At 40.8% G+C, this 24603-nt stretch overlaps 1 non-coding gene across 1 annotated transcript; it reads right to left on the reverse strand.

Annotated features, from left to right (window-relative positions):
• Positions 1-211: 211 nt before the first annotated feature.
• On the reverse strand, positions 212-317 carry LOC112585824. The gene has a single exon (XR_003110406.2). It is a non-coding gene; the product is annotated as a U6 spliceosomal RNA (small nuclear RNA).
• Between the last annotated feature and the right edge of the window lie 24286 nt (positions 318-24603).

Here is a 24603-nt window from a genome sequence, read left to right on the forward strand (position 1 = left end):
TCTGACTCTTTGCAACCCCATAGGTATAGTCTGTGGAATTCTCCAGGCCAGAACACTAGAGTGGGTAGCCTTTCCCTTCTCCAGGGGATCTTCCCAACCCAGGAATCAAACCAGGGTCTCCTGCATTGCAGGTGCATTCTTTGCCACCTGAGCTATGCGGGAAGCTCCATTCTCTTCCCTGCCTCCCCCAGCTCCCACCCACCCCAGGTCGAGGAGGGGGGAACCGCTTCAGAATTTGCCTGTCATCCTTGCACAGGGGCCATGCTAATCTTCTCTGTATGGTTCCAATTTTAGTATATGTGCTGCCGAAGGAAGATTCTCTACTGTGCCACTTGGGAAGCCCCATAGTTGACTGAAGATCAACCAATCAAATACTGTAGCCATTCAGACAGCAGCTATTGATAGAAGCAGATGCAAAGACTGCAATAGAAGCAGATAGGGAGATTGTGATAGAGGCAGCAGTAGTAGTATGTTTCCAAGGGCAGCTATGGCGGTAGCTCCAGGGGCAGCATCCAGTGTCCAGGGCTGGTCCTCCAGGCGGTGGCAGCTGCATGTGCACTGTAGCACCTAGCGACCAGTGTCTGTACTAGACCAGCTCTGTGACAGCATTCAGGCTGGGCTTCTTGCTACTGCCTGACTTCCTGTGCTTCTGCACAAGTCTGTTTCTCCACATTTACCAAAATTCTGTGGAAAGTCCAGTATACTTTCCATAAGTACTTTTTCTGCTTAAATGAATTAGAATAGATTTCTCTCGGTTGCAGCTAAGATCATTGACTAACAGACTTGTGAAGTCTTTATTAGTGAAAAAACTTCTCACTTTGCTCTGTAGATGATAGCTAGCTTTCCTATTTGTTGTAGTTGTTTAGTTGCTAAGACATTTCTGACTCTTTTGTGACCCCATGGACTGTAGCCTGCCAGACTCCTCTGTCTGTAGGATTTCCCAGGCAGAAGACTGCAGTGGGTTGCCATTTCCTTCTGCAGGGGATCTTCTTTACCCAGGGATCCAATTCTTTACCACTGAGCCACCTGGGAAACTCAGCTTTGCTATTTGGTAAATCTCAAAAACTGTGGTGTTGGAGAAGACTCTTGAGAGTCCCTTGGACTGCAAGGAGATCCAACCAGTCCATTCTGAAGGAGATTAGCCCTGGGATTTCTTTGGAAAGAATGATGCTAAAGCTGAAACTCCAGTACTTTGGCCACCTCATGCGAAGAGTTGACTCATTAGAAAAGACTCTGATGCTGGGAGGGATTGGGGGCAGGAGGAGAAGGGGACGGCAGAGGATGAGATGGCTGGATGGCATCACCGGCTTGATGGACGTGAGTCTGGGTGAACTCCGGGAGTTGGTGATGGACAGGGAGGCCTGGCGTGCTGCGATTCATGGGGTCGCAAAGAGTCGGACATGACTGAGCGACTGAACTGAACTGAAACTTCAAAAAAGGTTTTTCTGTCTCCCTATTGAATTGTGCTCCTTTATATAAGCTCTTTATATAGGTTATATGCTGTGGTTTCTGCTACACTAAGCAGTGAGGCTGATAAGTTTTCTACCTTTTTGACAAAAAGAGTAACTTTAAAAGTCAGAGCTAAAAGTAGAAAATTCATCTTCAGAAACACAGATACCATAACTATTTTGTCATAATTTCTAATGATGAAGATGATATATTCCAAATTCAACCAATTCTCACATCTCTACTTCAACACTGTCACCATCATTTCTCCATAGATGACTCAACAACTGAATAACTGATCCCTGGTTTGTCTCCTGCCCATCCTAGCCATCTCCCACGGGTCTGGGTTACCTTCCAAATAAAATTATTAATGATATCTCAGCATGATTTAGGCAATGGCACCCCACTCCAGTACTCTTGCCTGGAAAAATCCCATGGACGGAGGAGCCTGGTGGGCTGCAGTCCATGGGGTTGCTAAGAGTTGGACACGACTGAGCAACTTCACTTTCACTTTTTACTTTCATGCCCTGGAGAAGGAAATGGCAACCCACTCCAGTGTTCTTGCCTGGAGAATCCCAGGGATGGGGAAGCCTGGTGGGCTGCCGTCTATGGGGTCGCACAGAGTCCGACACAACTGAAGTGACTTAGCAGTAGCAGCATGATTTAAGGGAAAAGTCTAGAATCATCTCCATGGTTTACAAAGAGCTTCATCTCTGACTTCATTTCCTATCACCTTCCATTGTGCTGCACTGGCCTTTTTGCTGCTCCTTTACCAAGTCAGCAATGCTCCTGTCTCAGGGCCTTTGCACTTGCTCTTTTTCTCTGCCTGGAAGATTCCTTTCCCAGATGCTCACAGAACTCATCCACTCACTTAGTTCTGATCTCTCTTATGACACCATCTCCACAGAAGGACTTAACTCATCCTTCTTTCTAAATGACCACACTTGTTAGTCTTTGACCCCTAATCTACTTTATTTTCTCCTCATAATTCTTATCACCATCTGACATTATACAAGCCTTTGTTTGCTTATTTATTTTATTTCCCACCCCCATGAAAATGTGAGCTTCTTGGAAGAGGCAGAGACTCTCATATATATACGTATTTCATGGCTATATTACAAGTGCCTGGTCAAGTGTCTGACACATGGTATTAAATAAAGGGCTGAAGGACAGTTTAGAGTTGAGTACTGGTTGAGTATAGAAAACTGCTGCATAGAATCTCAGATTTTCTTTATTACTATTGCACGAGTTGTTTTATTGGAGCTGGACTCAAAAATAAAATCTTTGCGAGAAGCATGAACCTGGCACCTGACAAATTCTAAAAGTCTCTATATGAGTGACTGAATAATGACATAAATTGATCGGTGACAAAACCACTCAATAAACATTAAATAATGATCAAATGATTAAATAAGTGAGTGATCAAATATTAATTAAACAGTCAACTTGGAATCCTTAAAAACACTAGGAAATGGCTTAGCGTTCCTCAACTCTATATTTTTTTCCAGAGGTTTATATTTTGTTTTTGTACCAGCGGCTTAATAAATTTTTGTGAGCTTTTATGTTAAATCAGAGCAGCATGGACAATATAAGTTATTTGTTTAATTATAGTTCTTATTTGGTTGGTATTTGTGGCTTTTACTGAAATTCAACTAAGCAATTCATTTGCCATCATTTATCATGAGTATCCAGGTATGTTCCAAGAATATGATGTTATCTGATGCTTGCTTCAAGTCAATCAAATTCAGAGCACAGTGCAAGGAAATGTGGAGACTCTCTAAAGAAAATGGCATATTTCCTGCCTTCAAAGAATCTGTCAGTTCTAACATTAGTGCAAATTGGGTCTCTTTCTGGGTATGACACTTGGTCTATTTCCAGCTGAGTCAGTCTCTATCTTAGTTTTCCCAGCTGCAAAAGAAAGCTAATAATATCACTGTCATGAAAAACAGTGGAAAATAGTGAGGTAATGTTTAGAGTTTGAACTTATTAGTAAGGTACAAGTTAGGTCGATATAGTCTAGAATGTTTTAGTTGTGTGAAAAAACTAACGAAGAAATTAGAGACTCTTCTAGTATCTATTAGAGCTAGATGATCTATTAAAGCTGTAATTCTAACAATTCTCACAAAATAACTAATGTAGTGTTTTGCAAACTTAAAACATTGAAATCATTTTGCAATGAAATCTTAAGCTGAGGCATAAGTGCTTAAAGTTGTTAACAATAAAACTATATACATGTATACTGCTTAGTTAGAATTTGATATCTCTGGGACTTACCTCCTGATAAGCTGTTATAGGATACAACAGCCTCGCAGTTTTATGGTCAGCAGCACCAATTCAGATACAGTCTTCCCATTGGCACCATTAGACAGAGATACCCATTTCCAGCTGTCCCAGTGTAATCAAAAGTGAAGTCTAGTTGCTCACCTCCCAAAAGTCATTAAAGAGGCCCGGTTGGTGGAAAGGAAAGTATGCTTTATTTTGGATGCTGGCAACCAGAGGGTAGGGTGGCAATGGACTCCTGTCCAAAGGTCGACTTCTCCCCAGTGACAATCAGTGGGCTAGAGCTTTGATAGGTGGAGGGAGGGGGTTATATGTAGACAGCACAGTCAGCTCTTGACAGTCATCTTAAAATTGGTCTGATCAGCATCATCTGGATGGTTTTGAGTACATCTTCAGTTCTAAGGACCATTTGTTCCCATTTCCTTGAAAACAGTTCTTAGAATTGGAACTGTGACAGTTTATATCATCATGTAGTTTGGTCATCATGTAGCTAACCTGTTGGGGTTCAGTGCCTATACGATAGCTCACAGGATATGGCTCAGAATATTCTCTATCACCCTTAAACGTGAATGTGAACATGAAGTCGCTCTTTGCGACCCCATGGACTGTAGCCTACTAGGCTCCTCTGTCCATGGGATTTTCCAGGCAATAGTACTGGAGTGGATTGCCATTTCCTTCTCTAAGGGATCTTCCCAACCCAGGGATCGAACCCAGGTCTCCCACATCGTAGACAGACGCTTCACCGTCTGAGCCACCAGGGAAGTCCTATCACCCTTGAGGAGGAACTAAATGTCCTTGACTATGCTTAATGACTAAACTATTATTATTTGGTCTCCTTTAACTTTTTTCCTTTGTTTCTGCATGTTCTCACTTCTATGATTAGATTAGACTTACTGTTTGGCTAAAGTTTTTCCACAGACAAAAGAGAAGCTGAGGACATGGGGAGGTGGGCAGGACCAAAAGGTCCGGCTCCATTTCACCAGCCCAGAGAGATAAGAGGAAGAAATTTAGCTGCCTTAGATAGAAGAGTTAGACTCTATCTTAGCAATTTCCTTTTGATATTTTGAGCTATAACCAGCCTTCTTATCTCTTTAACTGTGCTGCCTTCTGAAAAATTAAGAACCTAACTATTGCCCCAGATGTGATTATCTGTTCTCCCAGTCTGTGTGTGCAGGGAGGTCACCTGCACACACACACACACACACACACACACGCACACACGCACACAATCTGATCCCATTCAAGTTGGTGGTCACAACCCAAAGCAGACAGGCCTCTATCTGTTCTACCAAGACAGTGTTGGCAGAGAACTTGTAGATCTTGTTCACCATTGTATTGATATCCCAAACACTGCCTGTATTCATGTATGCATGCATCTATTTACTTACCACTTAGTTAAATATACACGTGCTTTCTCTGCATCTGACATTGTTCTTAATACAGAGAAACAATGTTAAAAGAATTTGTTCCTGCCTTTCTGGATATTACCATCCCATGTATGGTTGGTTTAATAGTAACACTTTTTCAGTTCATGAACAGTTTCTTGCTGGCAAATAAAGAAGCAGTCATGATTGAACAACAAACAAACAAGGTTTTTAGAGCAGATTTAGGTTCAAAGCAAAATTGAACAGAAAATATGTGGGAACAGAGAGTTCCCATATACTCCTTGCTCCTCCACCCCCACAGCTTTCCCCACTACCAACATCTGGCGCTAGAGTGGTACATGTGTTACAACTGATGAGTCTATGCTGTAAATTACTACCCTACACATAAATTACTACCCTAAATCCACAGTCTACATTAGGGTTCACACTTAATGTTGTACATTCTATGCTGCTGCTAAGTCACTTCAGTCGTGTCCGACTTTGTGTGACCCCATAGACGGCAGCCCACCAGGCTCCCCCAGGGATTCTTCAGGCAAGGATGCTGGAGTGGGTTACCATTTCCTTCTCCAATGCATGAAAGAGAAAATTGAAAGGGAAATCGCTCGGTCATGTTCGATTCTTAGCGACCCCATGGACTGCAGCCTACCAGGCTCCTCCGTCCATGGGATTTTCCAGGCAAGAGTACTGGAGTGGGGTGCCATCACCTTCTCTGTACATTCTATGGGTGTGGACAAATGTCTGTTGACACGTGTCTGCCATTTTAGTATCATACAGCCTAATTTCACTGCCCTCAAAATCTGGCTAGACTTTTAAAATTCTATTTTAGGATATACAGAATTTAGATTGAATAGCATCTCCTTTCAGATTTTCTGATCAAAAGTTCTGGCTTGGATGATATTTGATTTTCTGAGGAAGCAGCCCATTCTGGCTGAAGCATGCTTTCAGATCAGGTGACCTCACAAGTATAAAAGATCTGGCTTCTCAATCTCTCATAGCAAAGTAGTTTCTAGAGAAATTTCAGTAATAGAAATAGGCAGTACATGGAATGAGAAAAAAAAAAAAAAAGCTCTGCCTTATCATTGCTAGGCATTAACATCACTTTGCTAGTTTTCTGTTTAACCTTTTATTCCCTTTTGGAAAAGGAGCCTCAGTTGGCTGATTTTATTTTCAGAAACCCACACAATCCAGAGGGGATTCTTTATAAATTAGGGATTGGCTGGCATGAGCCCCTCTCCATGAGTCATGACCCAGCCATTAGGCCAAACAGGGTTGCCACTAAGACTTGACTTTGCACTTGGCTGTTCACAGGTGGGCTCTAGACCAGGGGTCCCCACCCTCTGGAATCTCATGCCTGATGATCTGAGGTGGAGCTGATGTAATAATATTAGAAATAAAGTGCAAAATAAATATAATGTGCTGGAATATCCTGAAACCATTCCCCACTCCAGTCTGTGGAAAAACTGTCTTCCACAAAATCAATCCCTGGTACCAAAAAGCCTGGGGACCACTGCCCTCGACCTAGAACCTAGAGAGTCTCAGAAGTCAGAAAACAGTATGAGTTGAGCACAGTTCTACCTGACCCAGTGGTTCCTGCAGCACCGAACACAACTTGAAGTTCAGATTTTTGATTCCTTCCTTTTCAGAGAAAGAAACACAGACTCACAGGTTGAAATCACCTACTTGCTTCAGGTTAAATAGCCAAGTGGAGGCAAAGCTTATGCTACAACAGCAGGATCTGGCATCATTCCACTGCTTTGTATTAGTGATGTATTTTCCAGTGTACTTTCTGTCATCAGTCTAAACCAACTAATCAGAAACCAAGATTTAGTAGAATTGCATGAAGATAATATTCCTGATTTAGTAAAACACTTTGTAGCAAGATGAATCAAAATTTTCCCATTGAGGAAACAGTTCTTTAAAAGCAGAAATATGATGTCTGTGTATCTGAGGATATTTCCTTATCCTAGAAATTCCTGGGCTACCCTAGTGGCTCACTGGTAAAGACTCTGCCTAACAATGCAGGAGACATGGGTTTGACTCCTGGGTCAGGAAGATCCCCTGGAAAAAGGAAATGGCAACCCACTTTAGCATTCTTGCCGGGAAAATCCCATGGACCTAAAACAGTCCATGGGGTTTCAAAGAGTCATGAAGAGACATGACTGAGAGACGAAACAACAGCAACAACGACAAAAGGATCGCTCAAGATAATTTTTGATGACACTACTCCTTGCTGAATCCCACATATAGGGCATGAGTAGCCATTTGCAGGGCCTTGGATTTCTTCAAACTCTATTATTTTCTTCATCCTTTAAACTCAGATATAAATCTGACCAACACAACTCTGCAACTGCTGAAAACAGAAAGGAAGACTGTTTTAAGTAGGTGAAATCCCTAGGAGTCTCAAGCAAGTCAAATACAATTATTTGAGAACTACATGGCATTTTTAGTGAGAAGACACAGTAAAACATCTAGTTTTTTCCCCCTTCAAAAACTGATCACATTTAACTCCTCTGAGAATAATGCAAGAGTTAACCACTACTGCCATCTAATTATAGAAGTCTAGATTTCTTTTTGAAATATACAGAAGCTGACAGATTCGTTGAGCCAAGGCTACAGCATCCCACAGGGTTTCGCTTGAGTACTCGTAACAGATGGCTGTCTAGACTGTTTTGAATACCCTAGGGATGAAATTCCAGTTTTAATTATGAAAATCATTTATATAATACATTAACATGCTTAAACATGGTTTTCCTACTTTACACAGCAATGGTGAGGATAAAATGAGATAATACATACAAAATGTTAAACACAGAGGCTGGAATATTATAGAGTTTAATACAATTTACTTTCTTTTCCGTTTCTATCACCAAAAGTAAACAGAAAATAAATTCAAAAGACATTAAGGTAACTGCATGTGCATTTTTGCTAATATAATAGTAAGAGTGCGAAAGGAGAAGGGTGAAGAAAAAGGGAGGGAGGAAAGAAGGAAAAAAATAAGGAGGGAGAGGGTAGGAGATAGCAAGCAGTCAAACAGGCCTATATTTTTCTAGTAATTCCCTGCCATTTTTAGCTTGGATACACATACAATTTATTTTCATCTCCTTCTCTGTCACCAAATGTAAACAAAAAATAAATTGCATATACCTGAAACAAATACAACATTGTAAATCAACTATACTTCAATACTTTTTTTTTTTAGAGACAGTAAGCTAACTGAATGTGAATTTTTTTCTAATGGACTATATAAGCCCTTAAAGCAGATGCTATCATAATTCTGTACTCTTCCTGCCTAGTTCTGTGCATTGCTGAAGAGTAGGAACTAAGAAAAGAAGGAAAATAAACATGAAGGGAGAAGGTAGGAGACAACAAGCTTCAAACAGGATTTCTCAGTGATTAGCTGCCACTTTCAGGAGGGAGAGACATGCATCTCCTAAGCTTGGTTTACAAGAAGGATCTTGTTTGGCCCTGGCAGCCTCTGTAACCTCTATAAATGCAGTCCATATTCAGCTTCTGCAGCTGCTGTTGCTTCAGTTGTGTCCGACTCTGTGTGACCCCATAGATGGCAGCCCACCAGGCTCCCCCATCCCTGGGATTCTCCAGGCAAGAACACTGGAGTGGGTTGCCATTTCCTTCCCCATATTCAGTTTCAGTCATGTCCAATTAGGAGAACTTCCGCGAATGCACTCTCCGGTCAGAGCCCCCAGCATTTGCATACTTTACACTTCTAACTAGAACATGCCCCCTCTTGATTTCTGTCCCTTTAACAGCCTAGCTAACTTCTCTCCATTTAAGCCTTGCTTAATGCATTTCATATAACCACAGTAAGTAGATTTTTTCCACTCTTTTCCTTTCTATTCCCTCCCATTTCATTAAGATGTTTTGTGATTTTTTTTCTCTATCAAATACTCATACATGATAGCATATTTGCTTTCTTAAAATGTACCCCAAATATTTTTTGTTTCCCATCCTATCCATTTTATGTATACCAAGTCCACATAGAAATTTCTTTATCCATATTATGTGCAATCTTCTTCCCCCTAAATGTTACTGGTTCCCACCTATTCTTTCCCTGCTATGTATTCAAGAACCAGTGTTACACCTTAAGTAGATAGCTGTCTTTGACTCTGGGTCTCTTGAATATTCTGTAGGAGAGCTTTTTTTTTTTTAACTTCAGTCCTACTTTAATGAAATAAAACTTTTTTATTTTATATAATTGCAGATTTATATGCAATTGTGAGAAACAGTAGAGACATGTCTAGTACCATTTTCTTAGTTTCTTCCAAATGTAACATCTTTGAAAACTCCAGTACAACATTACAACCACGATTCTATTATCAATATACTCAAGATATGCAATAGTTCCATCATTACCAGGATCCACTGAGCTGCCTTTTATATTACAGCCACCTCCATTTCCCCAACACTATTTTTGACAGGTGGCAACCACTAATCTGTTCTTCATTTCTATTATGTTTCATTTTAAGAATGTCATAGACATGAGATCATATAGTATGCAACTTATTAAGATTGGTTATTTTCACCCAGTACAATTCCCTGGAGAGTCATCCAGGGTTTTGCACATATCAGTAGTTCCTTCCTTTATGTCACCAGCTAGTATTCCATGATGTGGACATACTATAGTTTCTCTAGCCAGTCACCCACTGAAGGGCATCTAGGCTATTTCCAGTCTCAGGAATTATAAGTTTGGTTTGTTTGTTTAATATCTATTTATCCAATGAAGAGATAAGGACTGTGAGAACAGAGGTTATTACTCCATTATTTAAACCTCTATGTACATGTAGCAGTACCATTAGCACACAGTATGTGCTTGATTAATATTTTTGAATAAATAAAGGGTAGAATCTTGTTTTCACCTTATGATCCAATTGAAGATAGCTATACACACAAAAACTAGGTATTCTGAGTATTTCAGGGTCCCTCCTTTCTGCCACATAAGGTGCATATCTTGCAAATATATCAAGATAGGAAGGTAGCCATCAAGTCACGCAGTCCCACCATTCCTTAAGCCTGACAAATGCTATTGCTCTATGTCTCCTCCGGGTCTCTCTGCTCTAACTGCAGCTGGCAACCTCTGAGAGCTTCACTCCTTCAGTCCCATCTCTGTGAAGCCCCTCAAGACTTTCAGTTTATTCAACAATTGTATTGAGCACCTTCTCTGTGCCATGCACTGTGTTTGGAGCTGGGGGTAAAGCAGTAGACAAGATGAAAAGAGAATCTTAGCTTTTATGTACTCCATACTTAATCAATGGAGAAGGTAAAGGCACCCCACTCCAGTACTCTTGCCTGGAAAATCCCATGGATGGAGAAGCCTGGTGGGCTGCAGGCCATTGGGTCGCGAAGAGTCGGACACAATGGAGTGACTTCACTTTGACTTTTCATTTTCATGCATTGGAGAAGGAAATGGCAACCCACTTAATCAATGAAGACAGGCAATAAGTATGAAACATAAATTAACAAGATTTCAGATACAAAATACAAATGCAAAAATATTTAATTCTAATAATCCACATTGTCTTATATAGACCATAGTCTTATGGTCTTATATAGATCATTGTCTAACATAGACCACGGACTATATTATGTTGTGGATTTTTGTGAGAAATTTCATCAATATATTATTTCAAAGTCCCTTATATCTTCAAATGTTGTTTTATTTGAGTAACTGTCATCCACCAATCTTTTTGTGATCCTCTTTTTCCCTTGGACCAAACTCTACTTGTTCCTGCCTCACTGTTGTTGGTAAACCCTCTTGCCATCCATTTTCACCTAATTTAAGATCCCAAGGCAGCTCTTAGGTATTTATTCCACTTTCATAGGAAGTTATAATTTATATACGAAGTTAATTCCCTAGAAATTTTAAAAAATGTATTTATTTATTTTGGGTTGCACCGACTTTCTTTAGTTGTGGCAAGCAGGGGTACTTTTCACTGAAGTGCATGGGTTCTCATTGTGCTGGCTTCTCTTGTGGAGCACAGGCTCTAGGCACACAGGCTCAGCAGTTGTGGCACACAGCTTTAGTGGCTCCATGTCATGTGGAATCTTCCCAGACTAGGGATCAAACCCATGTCTCCTGCATCGGTAGGCAGATTTTTATCCATTGTACCACCAAGGAAGTCCCTCAGAAATTTTAAAAGAGTTGTTTTAGCTAGAAAAAAAAGTTCAGTTCAGTTCAGTTGTGTCCAACTCTTTGTGACCCCATGGACTGCAGCACGCCAGGCCTCCCTGTCTGTCACCAACTCCCAGAGTCCACTCAAACTCATGTTTGAAAAGAGGTGGCAAGAATACACAGAAGAACTATACAAAAAAGATCTTCACGACCCAGATAATCACGATGGTGTGATCACTCACCTAGATCCAGACATCCTAGAATGTAAAGTCAAGTGGGCCTTAGGAAGCATCACTATGAACAATGCTAGTGGTGGTGATGGAATTCCAGTTGAGCTACTTCAAATCCTAAAAGATGATGCTGTGAAAGTGCTGCATTCAATATGCCAGCAAATTGGGAAAATTCAGCAGTGGCCACAGGAGTGGAAAAGGTCAGTTTTCACTCCAGTCCCAAAGAAAGGCAATGCCAAAAAATGCACAAACTACCGCACAATTGCACTCATATCACACGCTAGTAATGCTCAAAATTCTCCAAGCCAGGCTTCAGCAATATGTGAACTGTGAACTTCCAGATGTTCAAGCTGCTTTTAGAAAAGGCAGAGGAACCAGAGATCAAATTGCCAACATCTGCTGGATCATCGAAAAAGCAATAGAGTTCCAGAAAAACATCTATTTCTGCTTTATTGACTATGCCAAAGCCTTTGACTGTGTGGATCACAATAAATTGTGGAAAATTCTGAAAGAGATGGGAATACCAGGCCACCTGACCCACCTCTTGAGAAATCTGTATGCAGGTCAGGAAGCAACAGTTAGAGCTGGACATGGAACAATAGACTAATTCCAAATAGGAAAAAAGAAAAAAAAAAGTCATGGAAAGACATTATTTTTTCCTAGGAGCTACTTTTTAGAATTTTTGATAGTTTTTTATGGAAGTATGGTTCATTTACAATAATATATGGTTTAGGTGTGCGTGTGTGCTAAATGTGTGCTAAATCACTCCAGTCGTGTCCGACTCTTTGCACCCCCATGGACTGTAGCCTGCCAGGCTCGTCTGTCTATGAGATTCTCCAGGCAAGAATACTGGAGTGGGTTGCCATTTCCTCCTGCAGGGGATCTTCCTGACCCAGGGATCTAACCTGTGTCTCTTAGGTCTTAGGTGTATAACATAGTAATTCACATTTTTTGAAGATTATACTCCGTTGGCTGTATTTCTTGTGCTTTATGATATATACCTGTAGCTTATTTATTTTAAACATAGCAGTTTGTATCTCTTAATATTTTACCCCTTAATAGACCCTACTCTCTTCTCTCTCCCACTGTTAGCCATTAGTTTTGTTTCTCTATATCTGTATCTGTTTCTTGTTTTGCTATCATCATTAGTTTGATTTACTTTTTAGATATCACATATAAATTATAACCTACAGCACTTGTCTTTATCTATCTGATATTTCACTAAGCATAATACCATCCAAGTCTATGACAATTATTAAATGGTTTAAAAGAAAGAAGCCTTCAACCGCCAAAGAAACTCAAGATGGTTTTCATAAATATGGTAGTATTATGACCAACCTTTTCCTAAAGTAACTTAAGAACTGAACTAGTCCTTGTATAGAATGGCGGATCAAAGTGACTAATGTTTCTGAGACTTTGCTAATCATGGCACTATGTCAAAAGGCTAATTAATTCAGCTGAAAGTTATGAGATTTTACCTGCAACTATACTTGTGGAAATAGCCATTGACTCAGCAAATAAAGAGCAATAAGAATTTCATAGTAAATCAATTTAATTATTATGTATGTGTTTATAAAAACATGTTTATGTGATACTGCTAGCAGTTAATGAGTTATTGAGGTGCTGTCTCCTAATTCTCTTTAAGCCACATGATTTTATGTTTGTTTCTACAGAATTATAAACCATGTAGCAGAAATCTCACACTAAGCTACTACCTTTGCACAATCTAATGGGATTTTTGCAAAGTTAGATAAGTTGTAGAATAGATCTTCCAGTGACATAGAAACTTTCTGGAAAAAAGACATAACTGGGTTCATTGCTGAACTTCAAGAATATCTGATCATGCCTGATGAATTGATGCATTGGCTCCAAAGAAGTCTATATTGTAGTAAGAGATTAAAAACTATATAGAGAGAACTGATTCCAAAGAAGAAGAAACCAGGCAAATGGCTGGGATCCAATAACAAAGATTTTAGTCATCAGAGGAGGAGGAACTCAGTATGTCTTGGTTGATGCATGATTTCATTCTAGGCTCAGCTTCAAGAACCTATAAATTAAAACAGAAAGACTTCTTTTGCTAAATGCTGTAAGACTTTGTGACACAGGCAACACTAAATTCCACCATTGTAATAAAAATTTGTTTAAAAATATTCAGAGGGAAATAAGATTGCTCCCACATCATTTCATAGACCATGTAGACTCTTGTTGTAACTAAGGGTTCAGAGTAGACATTCAGAGGTCTTGGGTACCCAGGAAAGCAGCAAGAAAGACTCTCACGACCATTGTAGCTATGTGGTGGTAATCAGCAGTCTCTGAATTCTCGAGAACAGAGATTTTCATGCAAGTGAAGCATCATATAGAACATATGGTACCAATGAAGCAGCATGGATACTATAAGTTAGGTCTTCTTCCTGACAATTTAAGACACTTCCTAGGGAACCTCTGACTAATTTGTGGCCAGCTGTGTGGAGCTGGAAGTAGGAAGGAGGTGGTGCAATGCTAGGAGAGGAAATTTAGCTATATTGGATTTTCCTATATTGAGTATGTCAAGGCCAGAGCCAGAATAATTTAATAATCTAAAATAGGATAAAAATTTTAATTTACTCTAAAATTGAGAATTTTTTCCCTAAAAAATCCAATCCTCCATCTATATAGGTAGCCATTTATACATTTTAAATATATTCATGACTGCCTTTATTTCTTCCCTTTGAAGCCAAAAATGGAAAAAATTGTTTGTGCATGTAGTTGGGCTTATAAAATTTCTGCCATTTTTCAGTTCTTTGTCTTGTCTTAATGTTAGTTTCTTTATTCTTTCTTAGTTCCCTATCTCTCTTTGATTATGTTTTGAAAATTGTTCTTAGAATTATGAAGTACTATATCAATAAAAATGGACATTTTTGTTGTAAAATTTGTTGGTTATTAATTATTCACCGTCCTTTTCTCCTGGTTCTAGCTAACTGATAAAAAGAAAAGAGGGGTTAAATAAGGGATACAATTAAGTACTAATTTTACTGATAAAGTGGAATTGAGAACCCAGTCTGGATCTGAGGCCAGAATGGTCCTTCTGGTAGCCCCTCCTGAATGGAGTCTTCTCAGTCCCAGGGAGGTATTGCCTGGTTCACAGGCAGAAATGCTGAGTTAGGGAGAACAGAGGCCAAGCTGGGCTCACCAAGGCATGTTTCAGTTTGGTGACCACAGGGTGGGAATGCAAGTGTGGCTTGGCCCTCAGCACTTGTGGGTTGGTGGGTGACTGGAATTGGGGGGTGGGGATTACTTAGCAATGTGGGAGCATTTCAACATAGTAACACTGCCTTGCAGTAAATGCAGCTCATAGACATTAAGCTCCTCTAGATCTCACCAATCAGATGTTTTATCTCGGCTCCTATGTGTGGAATATGTTACATACTGTCTTTGCTACATGGAAATAGACAGAAGGAAGTCAGGGAATGAGTTTTCTTCCCTGATATTCTCAGATTTTGTTCTTATGTAATTGTTTATTTTTAATAGCCAAGCCTATGTTCATCCAAGGTAGTAGCTAAACTGTTACTGAGTCCAAGCTCACTCTGCTCACTACATGACAGGAAATGAAGTGTTGAGGCAAGGAATATGACTTTATTTGAAAAGCCAGGGGACCAAAAAGATGGCAAACTAATGTCTCAAAATAACCATCTTATCACAGTCTGGATGTCAGGTTCTTTGATAGACTAGAGATGGTGGGGGTGGGGGGCGGTGAAGAAGCAAAATAAAAAGGCCATTAATCTTGCAAATACCTGGAATGGCAAGTCTAGGGGAGGGGATATTTTCATTTTTTAATTCCTGTAGCCACCCACAGGTGGAAGTGGTCCTGAACCGATGCATTATGGTTTAACATTCAAGCAGATGGGCAGGGTTCCCTAAGGCAGGCCATTATATATAAACAAGATCCTTTTAGTGAACAAAAGTAATCAGGAAGCAAAGGTTAAAGTAAAAGAAACAGTTTTAACCTGAAGTCAGAATTGGCTCTTTCTTTCAACAATACCTCTTGTTGCAGGAAAGAGGAGGAATTAGAAGTGCATCAGAGATGCATCATGGCCCACCACTGTCCCCTGGGCCTCCTTCTGGGTAAACAGTTCAGTTTTTGCATTCAGAAAGTTCAGACAGAACTTAGAATAAGCAGTGAATTGATGTAACTCACAGAGTACAATGTGTTCATGGCCCACAACTCTTTCCCTGTTCATTTTCTAACCTCAAATTATGCCCCGCTACATTGTCAAATGCTTCTTATTAGAAGCTATGCAAAAACTCCATTAAAAGCATAAGTAACTCTGACCAAAAGCAAAATCTTATTCAAGTTAATGAAACTTCCAGGAATTCAAAAATCCAAAATCTTGCTTATTCAATACACTTTTCTTTCTATTTTCAACAAGAAGCATCTCAGTCACATGCAATCAGCGTTCTTTTAGGAGCAAGTTGGCCTTTTTCTATGGGAATAGGTGTAGCCTCTCCAACATCTTTGAAATTTAATGACTCCAATTTTAAGTCACACTCACATATGATGTTATCAGGCAGAGAATCCATGGTCAATAGGACATGTAAGTTGATCTCAGCTGCAGCCTTCGCTCATAAAGTTTGGAAGAGACAAGGTAATTCCAATCCTCCCTTATCAGTTGTCCCCATACATAATATGATGTCACAGGGCCATCATCAGCACTGAACCATAGCAGAAAAATACAGTAGATCTGATTTGTCTTGCCAGAATTCCTGACAGGCTAGGAGAGTTTATTTTGAGTCCTTAAACCATGAATATAAATTCAGTTATGAGAATGTTTTCATTAAGAGATAGATTATGACGTTGTTTCTTGTGTTTGACATATTTCTACATTGCAAATATTGCAAATTTGCTGTGATGGCCTCCTCAGCCTCCCGGCCTTATCTGAAGCTCTTGTCTTTCACTTTATGTTCATTTCACATCTTTTCATTCCCATATCTCCTTGGAGCCATCCTCTTCCAGCATGATTCTGACATGTGGATGCTGAGGAGAAAGCACAACGCCTGGGGATGCAAACGCCACACCCCCTTAGATCTGGATGCCCAACATTTTAAGAGTCAGAACTCCAAGGTTCACTGCATCACATTCTCCACAATGTTAGTCTTCTACTCTTTTTGTGGATTTATTCAACTTCAGAAATATCTCAAGGCATCTTTAGCAGTATGCTTTTTGCTATTGCCTCTTCTGGAATTCCTTGGGCCTGGAGAATCCCAGGGACTGGGGAGCCTGGTGGGCTGCCATCTATGGGGTCGCACAGAGTCGGACACGACTGAAGTGACTTAGCAGTAGCAGCAGCAAGAATCCTGTATCTTAAGGGGAGCCTTTCTGAATCTTCATATTTGCCTCAGCTGGAGATTTTTCCTTCAATATATTATTGACTGAAAGCTGCTATTGATTTTTCCAGTATTTGTGCCATTTGTGGTTTGTTGCTGTTGTTTAGTCACTGAGTCATGTCCTACTCTTTGCGATCCATCAGCCTCTTCTGTCCATGCTATTCTGCAGGCAAGAATATTAGAATGGATTACTATTTCCTTCTCCAGGGGCTCTTCCAAACCCAGGGATTGACCTCCCGGTTTCCTGAATTGGCAGGCAGATTCTTTATCCTCCCAGTTACTAGGGAAACCCCAAATTACTCATTGTCTACATTTGAATAGAACACCTCTGTCCCTAAAAATTATGTCCAAATTCCTCATTTCATTAGCCAGTTAAATCACTTATCCTTCAATAAAAAAGAGCAACTGAGGGGTTAGAGATAGTATCAGAAAATACTTCCTCCCATTCTGGAGAAAGGTAGTTTTTTCTTGGGGTCAAGGATCTAAAAGTCTCTGAGTTGTTGTGGAGACTAAATGATTTCCTATAAGTTACCCTCATTAATAAAATCAGTAAGTGCTTCTCCACTCTCAAGAGTGTTACAAAAGCTCCTTCTTTCTACACAGTGAAGGAAGGAGAGAATAATTCTGTTCTCTTATAATGTTCAAATTCAGGACACTCAGCCAAGGATGTGACTCCTCACAGCCACAGTGGAAGGAGAATTTGTTGATTCACTTACATCGTATTTCTCTCTATCTTACAGCATGGAAGCAGAGTACACTGCTTAGGATTTAGCTTGTGGTGATTATGTCCCTTCTATATTTTATAATAATGGTGTTTGATCATTTTTTCACAGCATTATATTGTATATAAACTTTTGGATATTTTTCCTAAAAATATCTTGACTTTTTAAAATTATAAATATAAAGCATGCCATTGCAAATATTTCAAACAATACTTAAACAGAGAAAAGAAAATGGAAATCATTGGTTATTCTACTTCCAAGAGACATTACTGTTAACATTGTCATGGTAACCTCCCAGGGATATTCCTGTTCATATGAACACACATACCTTAAAATTATAAAGTGGGGCATCCACTATACAAGTGCCCACTTATTTGTAAGAATGTATTTTTCCCTTAATAATATATCATTGATAGAGGGGGATCAAGCTGGTAGAGTAGGAAGTACTGAGCTCAACTGAGGGAACCCACAAGCACATCAAAGTTTCAATTACATACATGCCAACTCTCAGTAAGAATTACCTGAAGACTAGCAGAACAACCTAGCTCTTCTTCAACTAAGGCTATGAGGAAAGAACCATATGGAGTCTGACAGGAAAGGAGGGGGCTTCCCAGGTGGCGCTAGTGGTAAAGAATCTGCTTGCCAATGCAGAAGACTTTAGAGATATGGGTTTGATCCCTGGGTCAGGAAGATACCCTGGAAGAGTGCATGACAACCCATTCCAGTAACCTTGCTTAGAGAATCCCATGGACAGAGGAGCCTGGCAGGCTACAGTCTATAGAGCCACAAAGAGCTGGACATGACTAAAGCTACTTAGCATGCATGCAGGAAGGATAATTGATCTAGTTGGGACCCACACCCTTAAGGGGTGATCCAGAAGAGAAAGGGGATATCACAGGCTTGGAGATCCTCCCTAAGAAGTGAGAGTACAGACCCCAGTAGAGTCCAGCACTGGGAAGATGAGTCCCTTTGATGTGTTGGAAAACTAGTGGGCTTACCTGAGGATTGTAAGAAAGTGAGACTCCACTCTTAAAAAGCACATGCACAGTCTAGCTTTTTCCCAAGACCCAGGCAGAGGCAGCAGATCAAAAACTGCCTGATGCTCTGGCCACCTGCCAAAATTGCCCCAGTGCACCTCAACCCACACCAGCCTCTTGCTGCAGTTCACCCTGCTCCTACACTTCTCCCTGCTAAGGCAGAGACCACGATTGTCTGCACCAGGGAAAAGCAAAGAGAACTCAGAAGAGCAGCTCCAGGGCCTCGGGCCCCCCATCTGTTCTCAACCAAAGCAGAGACTGCCGTGGCTAGGAGGAGAAGCTCGACTCCTTCAGGGCTCCTGCTCTAGCCACTGAGGCCCCAGCCCCACTCCCTGATAGCGTGACAACAGCCATTGCTCCCAGGAGAAACCCCAGCTTGCACAGGGCTTTGGCTCTAGCCCTTCCAACTCCCATGCTTCCCTCCCACCAAGGCAGCACCACTAGGGCATCACAGAAGATGCAGCTCATGCTCCCTTCAGATTCAGCTCCCCAGTACTCTTGCCTGGAAAATCCCATGGATGGAAGATCCTGGTAGGCTGCAGTCCATGGGGTCACCGAGGGTCGGACATGACTGAGTGACTTCACTTTCACTTTTCACTTTCATGCATTGGAGAAGGAAATGGCAACCCACTCCAGTGTTCTTGCCTGGAGAATCCCAGGGATGGGGAAGCCTGGTGGGCTGCCATCTATGGGGTCGCACAGAGTTGGACACAACTGAAGTGACTTAGCAGCAGCAGCAACAGCATTCAAAGCCACAGGGCACACACAGACTGCACAGGGACAGTCCCAAACAAGGACTCCTGACTGTCCTAACATGGCCCACCCCCACCAAGGCAACTGATAACAAACACACAACTACTTAATTGCTCACTTAGTGTAGATATTTGCAAATGAGTCCTCAGTTTACACCCACATCTGCCTAATGTCCTGTAACTAACGTATTGTTTCTTTAAAATCACCTTCCTACAATTCTCCAACAATCCTAGGGAGCATGGAAAATAGAATTTAGTTTAATCCAGTAACTTATATTGATCCAATAACTTAAACTTTTCCTTTACATAACAGTCTTATTCAAGCAAATTCTCCATCTTCCAGATTCTCTGTCCTTTCTCTGATATATCCAAAATGTTCTCAAGCGATATAAAGGGCTACATAACCCATGGTGATGAGAGGATGGGAGGGATAGGCCTGCACACATATCTCTGAATGCCCTGCTGGTGTACTGTGCTAACGCTTGTGACTGGGGAATTTATTGCATCCTCTTTGGTTTGATCAGGACCCAGAGATCTTGCCTTCCTGACTCAACCATCCCTTCACTTACAAGTAAGAGATCCTACGTGTGGCTGCAGGGTTGTGTATTTTGGTGTACTTGGCTATAGTACATTCAGGAGAAGGCAATGGCACCCCACTCCAGTACTCTTGCCTGGAAAATCCCATGGACGGAGGAGCCTGGTAGGCTGCAGTCCATGGGGTCTCTAGGAGTCGGATACAACTGAGCGACTTCACTTTCACTTTTCACTTTTCACTTTTATGCATTGGAGAAGGAAATGGCAACCCACTCCAGCATTCTTGCCTGGAGAATCCCAGGGACGGGGGACCCTGGTGGGAGGCCGTCTATGGGGTCGCACAGAGTCAGACACGACTGAAGCGACTTAGCAGCAGCATAGTACATTCAACCCTTGCCAGACTTCTGTAGAGCCTCTGGCAGGGGAAGAGGATCCACCATAGCTGGATCCCCAAATACTTCATCCCCACATCAACTTCACTCTTAGGACGTGTGGTACCTTCCAGGTCTTTTTCATGGCACATAAGCATTAGCAGTGCCTTAGGAGTTTTGTCTAAGATTCTCATTTTGTCTGAAATCTCTAAAAGGAGAGAAGGAGGGATGCTCTCTGCAGCTATGTCCTCTTTAAGGTAGACTGATGAAGACAGTTCTCAATCCAGATTTCAGTGCTAGCTGATATATTTCTCCATCTTGTTATTAATGTTTCCTGTTTGGTGTGACAGACACATATGTATACATATCAGGTATAATACAAATATTATGTTCCAAGCTTGTGTCAAAAATAGTTTTGATAGTCCTTGGTGTGTTGCCATCCTAGCTTAGTGAGGTATGTAGGATAAGACAATTTTCAGTCACAGCTCATAAAACAGAATTACCATCAACAAGTAGCTACAAAAGTATTTGATCAAGGCTGGTGTGAAGGGTGATACAAACAAACATAACAGAGACATATGAAAGGGTGCCTGGGTCAGCATTATAACACAAAAGTTGTTGCCAGTATTCTTTCATTTCCTAAAGTCATTTGCAATTTTAGAGGTGCCCAGTTTGTACTAGGGAGAAGGCAATGGCACCCCACTCCAGTACTCTTGCCTGAAAAATCCCATGGACGGAGGAGCCTGGAAGGCTGCAGTCCATGGGGTCGCTGAGGGTTGGACACGACTGAGCGACTTCACTTTCACTTTTCCCTTTCATGCATTGGAGAAGGAAATGGCAACCCACTCCACTGTTCTTGCCTGGAGAACCCCAGGGACGGGGGAGCCTGGTGGGCTGCCATCTATGGGGTTGCACAGAGTCGGACACGACTGAAGTGACTTAGCAGTTTGTACTAAGGCATAATGAACCCCATGAGGTTTTAACATTGTTGGCCCAGTTTTAAAATGTGGTTAACTGAGTGGTTAATGTAGGGTGAATTCCTGGGACAGCATTGGGCCAATCAGTCTAATTAGGTTGTGTGCCCATTGGGCATGAACTATGGGTATTTTACTAAGTTTTTCTCTAAAACTTAGCACATTTTTGTTTCAATAAATTTCTTTTGAACTAACTCCCACAAAGAGGTATGCTAAATCGCCACTTAAGTATTATAAAAATAAAACACATGGTTTATAAAACTGATACTTTCACTCAGTCTTCAAAACTGGCCTCTGATTTTATGAAAGTACTTTGGTACTGCTAGATAATTTTTTCCCTGAAACATTAATAGGAAAAATCTGTTGATTCAGTTATGCATTAGCTAAATGTTAGGCTATTGGACTTCTGTAGAATTCTATAATTCTATACTTATGTAAAGGAACTTTAGAAAATTATTCTATTTCCACCCAAAATTTCCAGACTGATTTATTAGTTGTTCAGTTATTCTAATCAGTAGTTCAAGATACCTTAGGACTTTCCACTTTTTTCAATAGTTTGAACAAATATTAACACCGGTCTATGTAAACAGGACTTTTTACTTCATTGATAGTTAACTAAAAATCTTATGAGAACCAACCTTTTTCTACTGTCCACAGATGTTTGCATTATATATGTTCTAAGACTTAATATATTTTTCTAGAGAAATTTTCCAATCATATGCCCATATCATGGTATTTAGACTGTAAGATTCATGAGCGCACATCAAGTCTTTTTCATCTTTGTTTTACAACAGAGTCTGGTGCATGATCACAACCAAATATGAATAAGTAGCTTATTTAAACTTCTTGGCAATAAAGGACACCCAGTCATGTATTCTTGAGATGCCACCTTGGGAAAGAGAAAAAACAGTGACTCTAGGAGACTCTGCTTATGAAGATTCAGGAGATTCATAAGAACTTCAGTAAGAAAACAATTCATTCAAGATGGCGAGAACCATGCAGGCAAATATTTCCCTACAAATAACATACCTGTATCTTACTCTGGTTATTGTGACTTTAACATCCTTGAGAACACCTTGTAGATTTCACAGAGTATATAAAATCCATAAAAGGTACATAAAAGAGAAAATAAGGCAAACATTTTATAGTATCAGAGATTCCTAGAGTTGAGAAAAATCTTAGAATTCATCAGCCTAAATTCATCAACCAAAAATTAGAGATTCCCTTTCCAGACATGGTATTCATCCAGTTAAAATCCTTCCATTAGTAGGAAATATGTGCTTTGTAATTATGTACTTATGTGCTTGTAATGGAGAAGGCAATGGCACCCCACTCCAGTACTCTTGCCTGGAAAATCCTATGGACGGAGGAGCCTGGTGGGCTGCAGTCCATGGGGTCACTAAGAGTCAGACACAACTGAGTGACTTCACTTTCACTTTTCACTTTCATGCATTGGAGAAGGAAATGGCAACCCACTCCGGTGTTCTTGCCTGGAGAATCCCAGGGATGGGGGAGCCTGGTGGGCTGCCGTCTATGGGGTCACACAGAGTAGGACATGACTGAGGTGACTTAGCAGCAGCAGCAGTGCTTGTAATGGGCTTTCCTGGGGGCTCAGATGGTAAAGCGTCTGCCTTCAATGTGGGAGACTCGGGTTCGATCAATGGGTTGGGAAGATCCCCTGGAGAAGGAAATGGCAACCCACTGCAGTATTCTTGCCTGGGAAATCCCATGGACAGAGGACCCTGATAGGCTACAGTCCATGGGGTCACAAAGAGTCGGACATGACTGAGTGAGTGCTTGTAATACAAACTAAGGGCTTCCCTGGTGGCTCACAGTGAAGACTCCACTGCCAATGCGGGAGACACAGGTTCCATCCCTGGGTCAGAAAGATCCCCTGGAGAAGAAAATGGTAAAATGGTAACCCACTCTGCTATTCTTGGCTGGAAAATCCCATAGACAGAAGAGCCTGGCAGGCTACGGTCTGTTGGGTCCCAAAGAGTTTTACATGACTTAGCAACTAAACAACAACAAATCCAAACTAAACATGTCCTAAAGAAATGAGTGGGCTGAAGAAAACAACCGTACATATAGGACAGAAAATTCCAGACATAATGAAGAAATTTACCTAATTAGAAATGAAGCCTATAGCTAGATCAAAGGAAAACATTAGACTTCAAAAGCCAAGATTAATCAAAGAGACCAAACGCAAACAAATATTGGAGAAATTGTGATTTCAAGGATGAAGCATCCTTCAGGCTATACTACAACTGCTAATTGACACTCCTGACCCAATATGATTTCTCACCTTATTTTGTAATAAGCATATTTTAACAGAGCTACCTAAAATAATCATTCCCTTTCCCAGCCTCTCTTGCATCTCAGTGTGGCTATATATCACATTCTGGTTCAAAGGATGTGAGCAGAATTTGTGTATGTAACTGCTAGGTCCCGTTCTTAGGAAGAAGAGGTGTATATTTGTCCCTATGACCACTTTCTCCTTCTAGCTGGCTGAGATGTGAATATGGTCATGAGTCATTTACCATGTGGATGAAAACAACCTCCTAGAAATGGCAGGAAAGCAGGTTGAAAGGACTTGCATGTTTCCCTTGATTGTTTATGTTAGGATTATTACAAAGGAGAAAAATAAACTTACTTCTAACTTGTTTAAATTTATATCTTAGATTCTTACTTAATACACAGCTTACCCAGGTGGACAAATTACAAAATATCAGGATCAGAATCTAAGTGATACAGATATAAATGTGTTTAGGAAACTTAAGCGTCATACAACAGATATGATACTTTCTCTGCAGAAGCTGATGAAATATTTTCCAATATTATGTTAAGCCACCAAAAACTCATTAAACTACAAAAAGCAAAATTTGTGCACATGATTTTATTTGATAAAGAAAAGGGTTCAGTTCAGTTCAGTCGCTCAGTTGTGTCTGACTCTTTGCCCATGGACCACAGCACACCAGGCTTCCCTGTCCATCACCACCTGCAGAGTTTACCCAAACTCATGTCCATTGAGTTGGTGATGCCATCCAACCATATCATCCTCTGTTGTCCCCTTCTCCTCCTGCCTTCAATCTTTCCCAGCATCAGGGTCTTTTCAGATGAGTCAGCTTTTTGCATAAGGTGGCCAAAGTATTGGAGTTTCAGCTTCAACATCAGTCCTTCCAATGATCACCCAGGACTGATCTCCTTTAGGATGGACTGGGTGGATCTCCTTGCAGTCCATGAGACTCTCAAGAGTCTTCTCCAACACCACAGTTCAAAAGCATCAATGCTTCTGTGCTCAGTTTTCTTTGTAGTTCAACTCTCACATCCATACATGGTTACTGGAAAAATCATAGCCTTGACTAGACAGACCTTTGTTGGCAA

The sequence above is a fragment of the Bubalus bubalis genome, chromosome 6 (genome assembly GCF_019923935.1).
Source record: "Bubalus bubalis isolate 160015118507 breed Murrah chromosome 6, NDDB_SH_1, whole genome shotgun sequence".
Classification (NCBI taxonomy): Eukaryota; Metazoa; Chordata; class Mammalia; order Artiodactyla; family Bovidae; genus Bubalus; species Bubalus bubalis.